Here is a 12,772-nt window from a genome sequence, read left to right on the forward strand (position 1 = left end):
GGGTGCTAGCTGGCTCCCAGACTATCTCTTCTGGCTCCGATCCCTTGTTTCCAGAAAGGCAATTTCTCCCTGCAAATTCCCCGGATATACCCAATTAGGCAGTCCTTCCCTAGTATTCCGAAGCTAGGGGTTGAAGGGGATCAGGCGCCGAGGTGTCCAGATGTTCCGCCCTTGGCGGGACAGCCGCGATTCTTAACACTCTGTCCCGTGTCCCCTGGCGTTTTTTTTTTTTTTAAATAAAATAAAAAATTCCCGCTTCTGGGGAAGCTTATGCCAAACCCAGCACTAGATGTCGCTGCAGCCTTCTTAGGGCTCAGCTTTGCGGGTGCTCCATGGAGGCGGGGCCGGAACTCCCCGGTTACCAAAACTGCCTGCGCTGCAGGACCGCGATCTCTCAGGCTTTCCCCGCAAACTCTGACCTTTCCATGGGTGACCGAAGAACTCCTTTGAATCCACGCGCCTGCGCCAACTCGGGCGTCTCAGCTACTGGATGGACCTCTCCGCTGTGGGCTTTCCAGGCCTCAGAGAAGCCACTCCTTTCTCGCAGCGCCGCAGCCGCCGCCGCCGCGGCAGTGCTGGCACCCGGCTAGGAAATTCTGTCCAGAGGATCGCTCCCTAGCTTCCTAGAGACCTCGGCTGCCCCTCAGCTGCTAATCAACCCTCCCTGAGCGACTCAGATGCCACTTTTATCTGTTCTGGGACCAGAGTCAGAACAAGTCCGACTGTTCGGTCGCCATCTTCAAGCTCCGCCCCCCATCCATCTCTGCTCTTGGCATTTTAATTATGATGTGTCCTGATGTGGTCCTCTTTGGATTCCTTGTTTGGGGTTCTGTGCACTTCCTGGAGTTGTAAGACTATTTCTTTCATCAAGTGGGGGAAGTTTTCAGTCATTGTTTCTTCAAATAGGTTTTCCGTATCTTGCTCTCTCTCTTCTTCTGGAACCCTCATAATTTGAATGTTGGTACGCTCAAAGTTGTCTCAGAGGCTCCTTACACTATCTTCATATTTTTTTATTCTTTTTGCTTTTCCAGTTGGGTGTTTTTTGCTTCTTTGTATTACAAATCTTTAACTTGATTCTTGCGATCCTCTAGTCTGCTGTTGTATCTCTGTATATTAATTTTTTATTTTAGTCAGTATATGTTTAATTTCTAGTTGGTTCTTTTTCATATCCTAAAGGGTCTTGCTAATATTATCGGCCTTTTCTAGGAAATTCTTGAAAAACCTTATGACCATGGTTTTGAACTTTATATTCAGTCGTTTACTTTCCTCCATTTCTTTCATTTGCGATCTGTTTCTTTGTCTCCACATTTTCGCTGCTTTCCTGAGCTGATAGAGTAGCTTTGTGTGGTAGGTGTCCTATAGGGCACAGTTGCTCAGCCTCCCCAGTTACCTAAGGTGGACATTCTTAGTGCACCCCATTGTGGACGGTGTGCTCAGCCTTTTTGTAGTTAAGTCTTGATTGTTGTTGGTATCACTGGGAGGAGTTGACCTCCAGGCCAATTGGTTGTGAGTTTTAGCTGTGTCTACACTGGAAGAACTTCTGTGTTGGAGACACTCTCATGAGACAAGACTTGTAAAATTGCAAAAGCCTCTGTGCTCAGCTTGGATGGGGTGGAGTTTCAGGGCAGAGCAGATGGCTTTCCCGTCAGCCCTGCCCTATGAGGCCCCTGGGTCTCAGTGTCCCTCGGTAATCACTGCAAGTACCTCTGAGAGAAAGCCACCCTCGAGTTTTGCCCATTGCCATCCAGTCCAGTTTCTCCCCGAGTGAGTCGGGGTTCCCAGAAACTCGCCCGGAACTGGAGTTCAGCACAGTTGTGAGCCCTTGTCTCCCTTCCACTTTAGAAAGCCAACCAAGCACTCAGCTGCCCATGCACATAGTTGCCCGTCCTCTCTGTGTGCGCATCTCTGTACCTCAGCCTTTGCAGCTCCTCAGTCTCAATATGTTTTCCTCTTTTCTTTTAGTTGTATAATTTCCACTCAGCTATCTTTTCTATGGTTCTGGATGGTGTCCATTTCGTCTTTTAGTTGTAGTTTTGATATTGTTGTGTGAGACAGCAGTTTAGGTATTTACCTATGCTGCCATCTTAGTTTCTCCCAAAGAGAGAATCTGCTAAGTCAAGGTGGACTGCCTCAGCCAGCAGTCTAGCTCCTTGGAGACAAGAGCACCACACGTCTGTCTGCAATGCTGCACATCCAACAGCACTCATTCTGAAGCGCATGCTGACCCTGGAGGAGGAGGCAGGAGCAGGGCCAGGTGGGGGCATGGACCCTGTGGAGAAGGCAGTCTGGAAGAGACACCTGCCAAACGCAGACCTGAGGAACCAGCAGCTGTGCCCAGCCATGCAATCAGTAGATGGAAAAGATCAAACTCTAAGGAACAGGAGCTGGAAGAGGAACCCAGATGGAGGGGCATGGGAGAAGAGTAGGTTACGGGGGCTGCTTCAATTGTCATATACATGTGTCACTGCTGAAGGGCAAACACTAAATGCTAGAAACCTCCAGAGAAGGCGCAGATGAGCAGGAGGGAACCATGACCTCACAGAGGCCAGCACCCATAGACAGGGCATATTCTTTATTTAATAAATAATGTCAACTGTGAACTCCCTGTTGGAGCTCCTCACTAAAGATCAACCTGAAAAGCAAACCATGACCACGAGACGTTGTGTTCAAATGTAACTTAAAAGAGAGAAATTAGCCCAGGGGCATGACTCAGTAGTGGAACGTCAGCCAATGAACCAGGAAGTGGGTGTTCAATTCCTGGTCAGGGCACATGCCCAGTTTGCAGGTTCAATCCCCAATGTGGGGTGTGCCAGAGGCAGATGGTCTATGATTCTCTCTCATCATTGATGTTTCTATCTCTCTCTCGCCCTTCTTCTCTTAAATCAATAGAAATAGTTTCAAAAAACAAATTAGAATGCTGTAGTCACCAAGAAAAATTCATGTATAAAATACTATGGTGGAATATTTTCAACACAGGATGGATAGACTCAAGTACATCAAATTTCCTCAAATGTATTGGACGTCTTCATATAAAATATAACTTAGCAGAGCATTGAAAAGGAGCAATACCGCCCATGTTGCTGGAGTTGCGTGAGCACACACGGTAATTCCGGCGGGACTCCCAGATCTGCAGAGACATGATGGCTGTGATGGATCGATGAGCAGCAGCAGCTCCGTGAGGGACCGTGGGCTCGGGACACACTCTGGTCCCCCGAGGCCGCTCCTGGCACCACAGACCTGGAGCTCACGGCTCCCCTGGCATCACTTCTGGTGTCCATCCTGTCACGGGGAAGGCTGAAGGGCCCAGTGGACAGTGACCTCCAGGGCCCGCGTCCAGGGGACACCTGACCTGCAGCAGGTGGTCGGCTCCGTGGCTTTTACTCCCTGTCGGTGACTTTCTGTGTGAGCCGAACCCTTGGGCTGAGGAGGATCTGGTCCGACACCGAGGCCTTGGGCCAGGAACGCCCTGGAGCAGCACCCTGAGTGGCCCACACGGGGCAGAGCAGGCCCCCCATGGGCCTCTGTGGGGAGGGCAGCCTGGCCGGTGCGGAGGCGTCTTCCTCACAAACAAACCCTGACTCAGAGGATGCCCCTCGGTTGCTGGAGCAGCAAAGTGGGGCCCGAGGCGAGGCCCGGAGGACTGAGGGGAGCTCAAGCGGGGCGGTCCTCAGCCCGCGCCCCAGGGCCCTGCAGCCCCCATTCCCCATCTTCCTGCAGAAGCTGACTGACTTCCCAGTGCGCACTGCTCCCCACGGGGCTGCCCTCTGAGGCCACCAGCAAGGCTCCTCCCCAGGCTCAGCTGCCTCAGGGCCCGCCCGCCACCCCCAGGCCCAGGTCCGCCTCGAGGCTTCCTGGCCCTGCGCTGCCTGAGGGCCCTCAGGTCACACAGTTCCAGCCCAAGGAAGCTGCAGTCTCTGGGCGCCTCCATCTGACTTCTAAAAATCTTTTTTAAGAAAAGTTTTAAGTCGCTCCTCGCCTGCCCCTGCCCCACGGCTGCCTCTCAGACATGGCTGGAAACTTTTGCGGGAACTTGAGAGTCTGCTGAATCAAGTGATGAAGGCTTAGATCTGGATGTGTTGAGTTAGTATAGCGCTGGGGTGATGATCTGTGAGTGCCTTGGGTGGGGCCTGGATGAGGCTGGTTGACCTATTTGGAAATGTCTTTTGTGTGAAGTGTATCATTGGGCATGTGGAGGTATTATGGATATGAGAAAATGCTAAGTAACTGATTTACTATCTGAAAAGGGATTTACTATCGGGGAAAGGGAGGGAGGAAGAGACTGAACATAAACTGTGCACCTATGGATGAGGACAATGGGGGATGGGGAGGGGGCGGAGGTTGGGGTGGGAACCTGGTGGAGGGGGGAAGAAATGAGGAACCTTTGTAATAATATGAACAATAAGGATTGATTTAAAAAAAAAAAAAAAGAAAAGTTTTAAGTCATCTGCATATGAGAGGGCAGGGCGGGGCGAGGATGAGCTCCCGACTCTGCCCCGCAGGGAGGAGTTATCCCTAGCCCTCACCCAACCAATCAGGGTTAGCCAAGGCAGTGACATCACCACCAACCGGAGTAAAACCCCTGGACTGGGCGAAATTCGCTCTCTCCCGCCATGCTGCCGGCGTGAGTGGGACAGAGCCCATGCTAGCATGGAAAAGGCTCTTTTGTTTATTGCATCGGACTCGGCTCCCTGGTGGTCCTTGGGGATCACGAAGTTTGGGCGTAACAATAGCTCATGATTTTAATCTGAGTCTTAGAAGCACCTTCTGTTTCTCTAATCAACAAATACCTGTAGAGTGTCTTAGACTGGATCCTCATCAGAATCTAAATAGAAAGTTTTCAGTTGCTACACATTTACTTCTAAGCAATTCATCCATATTTATAATCTTACTGAGCATACTAAGAGGTAACAAAATGTGTATTGAACACCTACTATGTGCCAGGCTCTTAGCGGCAAAGAAACCTCAGTATTGTGAAGAATGGCAGGCCTCCGGCTCACATTCCTCTGTCCACAGGGTAGTTGGACTAGAACTGCTTACCTATTGGCTGAGTAACAAATCAGCCCAGAACGTCGTGACTTCAAATAACCAACAACAATTTTCATCTCCCACTCTCAGTGGGTCAGGAATTTGAGCGGTTCTGGCTCAAGGTGTCTCATGTGGTTTCAATCCAGCAGTGGCTGGAACAAAAACAGCAGGGGACTGGAGTAAATGGTGGCTGACCTGGTGGTTGACCTTACTGGAATATATCCCTTTGTGCAGGCCCAGGGCCTCTCCATGTGGGCTCCTCACAACATGACGACCTCATGCTTACATGGCAGCCGAAGGCTTCAAGAGCACGCGTGCTAGTGAAAAGATGTGGATGCTGCTTCACCGTTTATGCCCCAGCCGCAGAGGGCATGCAGGGACACTGCCACATTGTTAGTTATAGACAGCAGTAGGCTGTGTCAGGTGAGTCCCTGGGCAGCAGATGCCGAGACGGAGTTGGGATACAAGAGGTTCATCTCGGGTGATGCCTGAGAAAGGAGGGCGGAGGGGGCAGCATGGGCAGGAAGAGCCGGGAGACCCTAGAGTGGATCTGACCCCGGTGAAAGAGGGGCAGGTGCAGGCAGGAGGAGCCTCAGATGGCAAAGCAAATTGGACACTTGTGGCTTAATCTCATTTTTTGGAGCAAAGATTATCCATTAGAGGATGCCCATGTTGGCCAGAAGTGGCCAAGGCTTAGCCCCCTGCCCTGCTGAGTCATTGGCGGGACTGCCTGGGAAAGACATGGCCTTGGCTGGAGCGCTGAGGTGCGTGCTGCAGGTGCCAACGGTTGCAGACTGCAGCTAACCACACTCCTTGCAGCTGCAACTGTTGTTTTTTAAAGTTCAGATGGAATTTATTTTTAAATTAAATTTATCGGGGGGTGACATTGGCAAAAACACACAGGTTCCAAGAGTACAACTCAATAAACATCATTAAAGGACTTCCTCGTGTGCCCATCGCCCACGCAGTCCTCCTTGAAGGGGATCTAAGGGAACGCCTGGCTGCTGCACACGGCCACTGAGATTCACGGGGAGGAGAATCCGGCTTCACCCCTTGGTGGGGAGTCAGTAAGATGCTAGAAGAACGTGGGGAACGGGAATTATTGCAGCGCATCTTTGGGGGACACAGCCTGCTGCAGCCCATGAAACATACGATGCTTATAGAAAAGTGGTTTGGTGTCGGGATGAGCATCTTGGGCCTAGAAATCAGCCCAAAATGGATTCAAGTCTTGGTATCTCGTTGACTAGCTGTGTGACCTTGGGCAAATTACATAACCTATCTGAGCCTCAGTTTTCTCATCTGTGAAGTGTGGAAACAATAAAGTCCCTCCTTCATGGGGTTATCTAAGAACTAAATGAGATCAAACACTTTTCCAAACCTGTAGTCAGTGTTCAGAAGATGGGGGTACCATCATTATTATTACTGAGCAGCAAAGAGATCTTAGCCTAAGGCCGCTTAGTGTAGGGAATGACCCTATGTGTTGCAGAAGCCCCCAGGAACGTGTGGAAAACGCTATAAAATATGAATTTATCCTCAGCAAAGCATTCCCCAGTAACGTGGGTCTTGGGGAGAACACTGAGTTGTCAAGAAGAGATCGAGCTGTGTTTATTATAGTTACAGGGCAGAAGACGTGAGACACTTACCAACCCAGGAGCCACGGCTCGGGCACTGCGCTCTCCGGAGCAGGAGTTGTGCTTTATTCGTCTTTGTCACACGAGGGCCCAGAGCTGGCACGGAGTGAATGCTCTCCGATGCTCATGGCATCAGATCGCTTCTAATACAGGAGGAAGCATAGCTTTCACGGAGAGGCTCACATTATGAAGCTAGATAAATATAGGTGCTTTTTTCCCATCTAAAATGGAAATGGGGGAAATATGTTTTTCTTCTTATTAAAAGCACGTGTACTCGTTATAAAAAAAAAGGCAGTTAAAAAAAAAAAAAGAAAAGAAAAAGAAATACCACCATCCAGAAATAGCTATTATTAAATGTTGGTGAACTCTTTCCCAGAATGCTGTTTTTAAGAATAAAAATAGAATCATGGTATTTTGTATGCAGATATTTTTCACGTGGCCAATATATGATCCCCAGATGAGCGAGGGTGCCACACGCACCCGCAGGGAATTAAAGCCAGGGGGCAGAACAGAGAGGGACTCTGGGTACCACTCTTCTCTTGCCCTCTGCATGACCTCCCTGTGTAAGTGGCAATGTCCTTTCAGACTTGGTCGAAGCTCCAGCTGCCCAGTCCTAAGAAATGCCTGGCTTTCTGGTCCCAGGCCCACCCCTGTCCTGTCCAGCTCAGCCCTTCCCTCTGGGTCCCTGTCAGCCATTGCTTCTCACATGGTCTCCTCTTGCCCCTCCAAACCCACCAGCATCACTGGGCTCCTCCCTTCTATCTGGGGCAAGCAGAAGGACAAACACCCTCACCCCCTGCCTCTTGAGTTCCTTGAGTCCCCAGCACTGTGTCAAGTATTTTGCACACAATGTCCCAATCGGTTTCCACGATTTGCTCTTTGAAGGGGTACTGTCTCCATTGCACCCATTTTACAGATGAGGAAGTTGAGGCTGAAGAGATAACTTCCTTACTGTTACAATAGAATTTGAACACAAAAACTAAGAACTCAGTGTCTCTCTCTAAACCACTTATCTACCATTTTACAATGTGTAACCAGGAAGGGCAAGAAATAAGAAAATATGTTATTAAGTGATTTCTCATATTTTTCCTCATGTCACCAAAATGCCAACCCTTTAAGGTAGTATTTTTTTTTTGCTGGTGAGGAGACTAACGCTCAGAGAGATTAAGTTAACTTGCCTGGAATCTCACAGAACCATCATTCCAGCCCTCATCTGTCCAATACAGAAGTTTGTTTGTTCTACAATAACAAAGCTTTCTCCTCTCAAATAAGCGTGGCAGTGTGTTACATGGACTCTGGAGTTAGACTGCCTGGGCAATCTTGGACAAATCACTTAACCTTCTTGTGCCTCAGTTTACCTTATCAGTAAAAAATACAGATAAAAATAGAACTATCAGAGTTTCTTTGAGGGTTCAAGGACTGCGTTCATGCGAAGCACATGGGATAATGTCTGGTACCTAGCATGCTCAATACCAACCATTTGCTTTTCTTACTAATAAAGACCAGAGTTTGATAGAAAAGTTTGATTCTTTCCCCATTGCATTTCCTTTTGGAACACAGCAAACCTTGGAAGGTATATACGTGTCCTATGGGCTGCTGTAAGAAATGACCACAAACTTCATGACTTAAAACAACACAGATTTATTCTCTTACAGACTAAAGGTCAGAGTCCACCCCGAGTCTCCTGGGACTCAAATCACACGTGGTCAGTCCCTTCTGGAGGCTCCAGAGGAGATGTCTCCCTGACTTTTGCAGCTTCTGGACATCACCTGCATTCCTTGGCCTGTGGTTCCTTCCTCCTTGGCCTGTGGCTCCATCCTCCATCTTCAAGTCTCTCTCTGATTCTAACTCTTCAGCCTCCCTTGTCCACTGATAACACAGGACGATCTCCCCATCTCTAGGTCAGCGGCAACTGTAATTCCATCTGCGACCTTACCTCCTTTTTGCCATGTAACCCAGCATTCCCAAGTTCCAGGGACTGTGACATAGACATATTGGGAGGACAGCATCCATGGGATGGTACCTAGTGAAATATAGTGGCAACCATACTTTGGTAAAAACTGCTGTTTGAATTTAACCCTGCTAAGTCTGGCTCCTGCCTGATTAAACACGGAATACTTACCTCAGCTTCCAGGTGGAGACCTGGAGGCTAAGGCACTTTTCCCTTGCCTGGGACCAGGACCACAGGAGATTGATTCCCACTGACTCAGTAGCTTCGGGGATAGAAACTGCAGATAACCTTTAGAGACTAACCGCTGAGCTCTGCTTCTGTGTTATTGGCTATCGCAAGATAGGGCCACATTCCAATGTCCAGCAGGATGTGACTGGGAACCAACCCTGCGGGCTGTCCCCAGTCTTTGAATTTAGTCTTTAGGATTTAGGAACAAAGGAAAATTCCTGTGGTTTGAACCTTTAAAAGGGACTGCCTACCCCTGAAATGGTACAGTCGTGTGGAGACCACCTGCTTGTGGTGCTCTCGCGGCTGTCCTGGCCAGTTTTTATTTCAATAAATCCTTGCCTGCTTTTTTTAATTAATCATCAGCCTCCGGTGGTCTTATTTTGAACCCAGGTTTCGACCCCACAACACCTAGGAGTCCCTTCACCCCAGTCTCTCCATTCAGCTCCTCATCACAGTCCTGAGTCCTTTCTATCAGCACCCAAAGCCCCTCATTCCTGGCACCCATCACCTCTCCCCTGCTTCCAACAGCAGGAAGTCCTCAGAGGCTTCAGAATGAAGCATTTATAAGTTCTCACACTTGCTGACAATTGGCCACCTTTCTTAGCTTGACACTGAGGAATGTGATAAAGATCCATCAGGTGCTGGCTCCATGACCAGTCGCCTTAATTCTGCTTCTCTCCCTACTGGCTCCAACAACAAGGTGATTTAAAATTGCAGCAAAATTATAACCCATTCCCAATCATTCAACAACAAATATACATTAAGCAGCTACTCTGTACCAGCTACTGAGTTAGGCAACAGTTACCTAAAGATAAATGAGGCACTGAGGGCAGTGATGGGGGAGGAGGGCAGACATAAGTCAAAGACACTGTTGGAAACCGTGGTTAAAAACCGTTTTCTGTTACTTTATAAAGTGCGGCCCTGCAGCCCAGCAATATCATAGTCATTGGCCCCAATGTTTAAACGTGACTGCACATTAGACTCACCTGAAGTTTCACTTTTTAAAACCCTAATGCCCAGGCCCCACTCCAGACCAGTTACATCAGAACCTCTGGGTTGCGGCCCTGGCATCAGTGCTTTTTAAAGCTCCCAGGTGATTTCAGGGTGCAGGCAATGTGAGCATCAGTGCCAGCAGTGTGCCCCAGGGCTTCCAATTTAATTGGACCGAGTGCAGTCTGGACATGGAATATTGAAAAGCTCTTCCATGTGATTCTCAAGTGCAACGAAGTTTGAGAACCACTGGTCTAGAGCAGTGGTTCTCAACAGTGGGAGGGCTGCATTGTCCCCCACGGGACATTTGGCAATGTTTATAGACATTTTTGGTTGTCGCAAATGGGATATGCTGCTGGCATCTAGGTAGAGGCTAGGGATTCTGCTAAACATTTCACCATACACAGGACATCCCACATCACAAAGAATCTATCCCTAAATGTCTAGTGTGTCAAGGTTGAGAAACTGGTCTAGAGAGACCCTGTATGTGTCCCCAGGACTGAAAGACATGGCTAAGGATGTTCAGAGTAGCACTGTAACAGCAAAAACAACCCAATCTGATACAACCCAAATGGAGATAAATCTACATTAGCATTGTATATTCATAGCAGAGATGATTTTATTGAATTATCAGTGGGGAGAGAGGCATAAACACACCAGTGCGAACTGGAGGGAGTCCCCAGGAATTGACTGCATTCCCAGCTAGCTCTGAGTTATGAGTCTCTTTTCATTCTAGATTTCTTGTTAGTTTGACATTTCATGGGAAAATTTATCCTAGTTGGTCTTTTTAAGCAATTTGGGCAACTCCAGTAAAGAAAAAAAAACACATGAAAGTCAGCATGCATGAAAGTATTTTCTGCAGAATGACTATATAAATATTTTTTCAACCAAAAAAATTAGAAACTCCGTAAATATCCAGACACTGGAAAGTGATTAAGAGATAGATATTATGGTATAGCAATACAATTGAATGTTAAGCAGCCATTAAAACTGATAATTATGAAGTTCATTTAGAAACATGAGAAATGTATGTGATGTGGTGAGAAGTGAATCTATAGGAAATAAACAGCACAGATGCTAAGGTTCTTGTCTCAGCATTACAAAGTGTTCAGCAATCTGGAGAAAGGAGCTGTGCGTAGATTCAATAAGGAGTCCAAAGACGAAAGATGGTTTTGAAAGGCATTGGGGGTCAGAGGAGCTTCAGCTAAAGGAATTAAAGACTACCCCTTGATGTGCTCGCTTCGGCAGCACATATACTAAAGACTACCCCTTGACTCAGGAAGAGAGAAGAATAGTTAAAAACATCAATGAGAGAGAGAGAGACATTGATCAGCTGCTTCCTGCACACCCCCAACTGGGTATGTGCCTGAAACCAAGGTACATACCGGTATCGAACCTGGGACCTTCCAGTCCGCAGACCGACACACTGTCCACTGAGCCAAATCGATTTCGGCTGGGGAGTCTTTTTTTTTTAAGATAAAGTTTACACAACAAAATTCACAAATTTAGCCATTTAAAAGTGTGCAGTCCAGTGGTCTTTAGTATAAGCACAATATTCATCTAATTCCAGAACATTTTCATCATTGAAAAGCAACTCCATAAGATATTACCAGTCACTCCCCATTCTCCCCTTCCCAGGTTGTAGGCAACCGTTAATCTATTTTCTGACTCAATAGATTAGCCTCTTCTGGATATCTCATATACTGTAAATGGAACAATATAATATGTGGTCTTTTGTTACCTGGCTTCTTTCACTTGGCATAATGTTCTCATGGTTCATCCATGTTGTAACGTGTATCAGTACTGATTCCTTTTTGTGGCTGATGATATTCCATTGAACAGATATGCAGCTTTTGATTCATCCCATTCATCAGTTCATTGACATTTGGGTTGTTTCTGTTTCTTGGCTATTATCAATAATGTTGCTATGAAAATTCATGAACAAGATTTCTGTGAACTTATGTTTACCATTCTCTTGCATATCTAGGAGGGGAATTGCTGGGCTATAAGGTAACTCTATCTTTAACTTTTTGAGGTACCGACGAAATGATTTCCAGAACAACCACACCATTTTACATTCCCACCAGCAGCATATGAGAATTCCATCTTCTCAACATCCTCACCAACACTTACTCCCCTCTTTAAACATTGTTATTATTATTGCCAGGTCCTACACTTAAATGCCACGTTTTCAGATAGGCCTTCCCTGATGACCCTGTTTACAGTGGGAAGTCCACCCTTCTATATTATATGATTCCACCATTTATTTCCTTTATAGAACTTATCGCAATGTTTAGTTTTATGTTATCGTCTGTCTCCTTCATTAGATTGTAAACTCCATGGGGCATGATCAGGCCTGTCTGGTTAATTATTTTATCACCGCACCTAATATACCAAGTGGTTAATAAACACTCGGATGGATGGGTGGACGGTGGCACGGACGAATACTAAGGAGGGAGGAACAGGTTGGGAGCCAGCGCTCAGGAAAGGCCCATTGGCCGCCTCCATGAACAGCTCTCCAGCAGGCACCGGAGCCTGAGAGGGAAGGGCTGCAGCTCTGAGAGTCACTTGTATAATCAGACCCTGACAGCGAAATGACAGCGCCCAGGCTACCTGGTCAGAGGATTACCACCCGAAATTTAGTAGACACGCAGATTCCTCGGCTCCTCCCCGGCCACACTGAATCAGAATCTCTGGGACTCGCGAATGGGAATTTGCAGGCCTCACACGGTCCGCAGGTGCCTCTGCAGAGTTCGGCTCTAGAGACAGAAAGGTGCTTACACGGGGGTGGGTGGAGGGAAAGAGCAGGGAGGGACTGAGGCGGAAGCCACTGCCAGCCCCGCCTCCGGGCCGCGACCTTTCGCCGCACTTGGCCTGCGGCCGCGCCCCGCCCCGCCCTCACGCCCCGACGCCGCGCCCTCCGATAGGCCGCCGCCCCGCCCGTCCC

General features: G+C 48.0%; 1 long non-coding RNA gene across 1 annotated transcript; it reads right to left on the reverse strand.

Moving 5' to 3' along the window:
• Nucleotides 1-8,297: 8,297 nt before the first annotated feature.
• On the reverse strand, nucleotides 8,298-12,608 carry LOC311610285. Its single transcript, XR_014792940.1, has 3 exons — nucleotides 12,439-12,608; nucleotides 11,567-11,750; nucleotides 8,298-8,679 (listed from the first exon to the last, which is right to left on the reverse strand). It is a non-coding gene; the product is annotated as an uncharacterized lncRNA (long non-coding RNA).
• Nucleotides 12,609-12,772: the final 164 nt, after the last annotated feature.

This window comes from Pipistrellus hanaki (assembly GCF_964339955.1).
Source record: "Pipistrellus hanaki genome assembly, chromosome: 15".
In the NCBI taxonomy this organism is placed as follows: domain Eukaryota; kingdom Metazoa; phylum Chordata; class Mammalia; order Chiroptera; family Vespertilionidae; genus Pipistrellus; species Pipistrellus hanaki.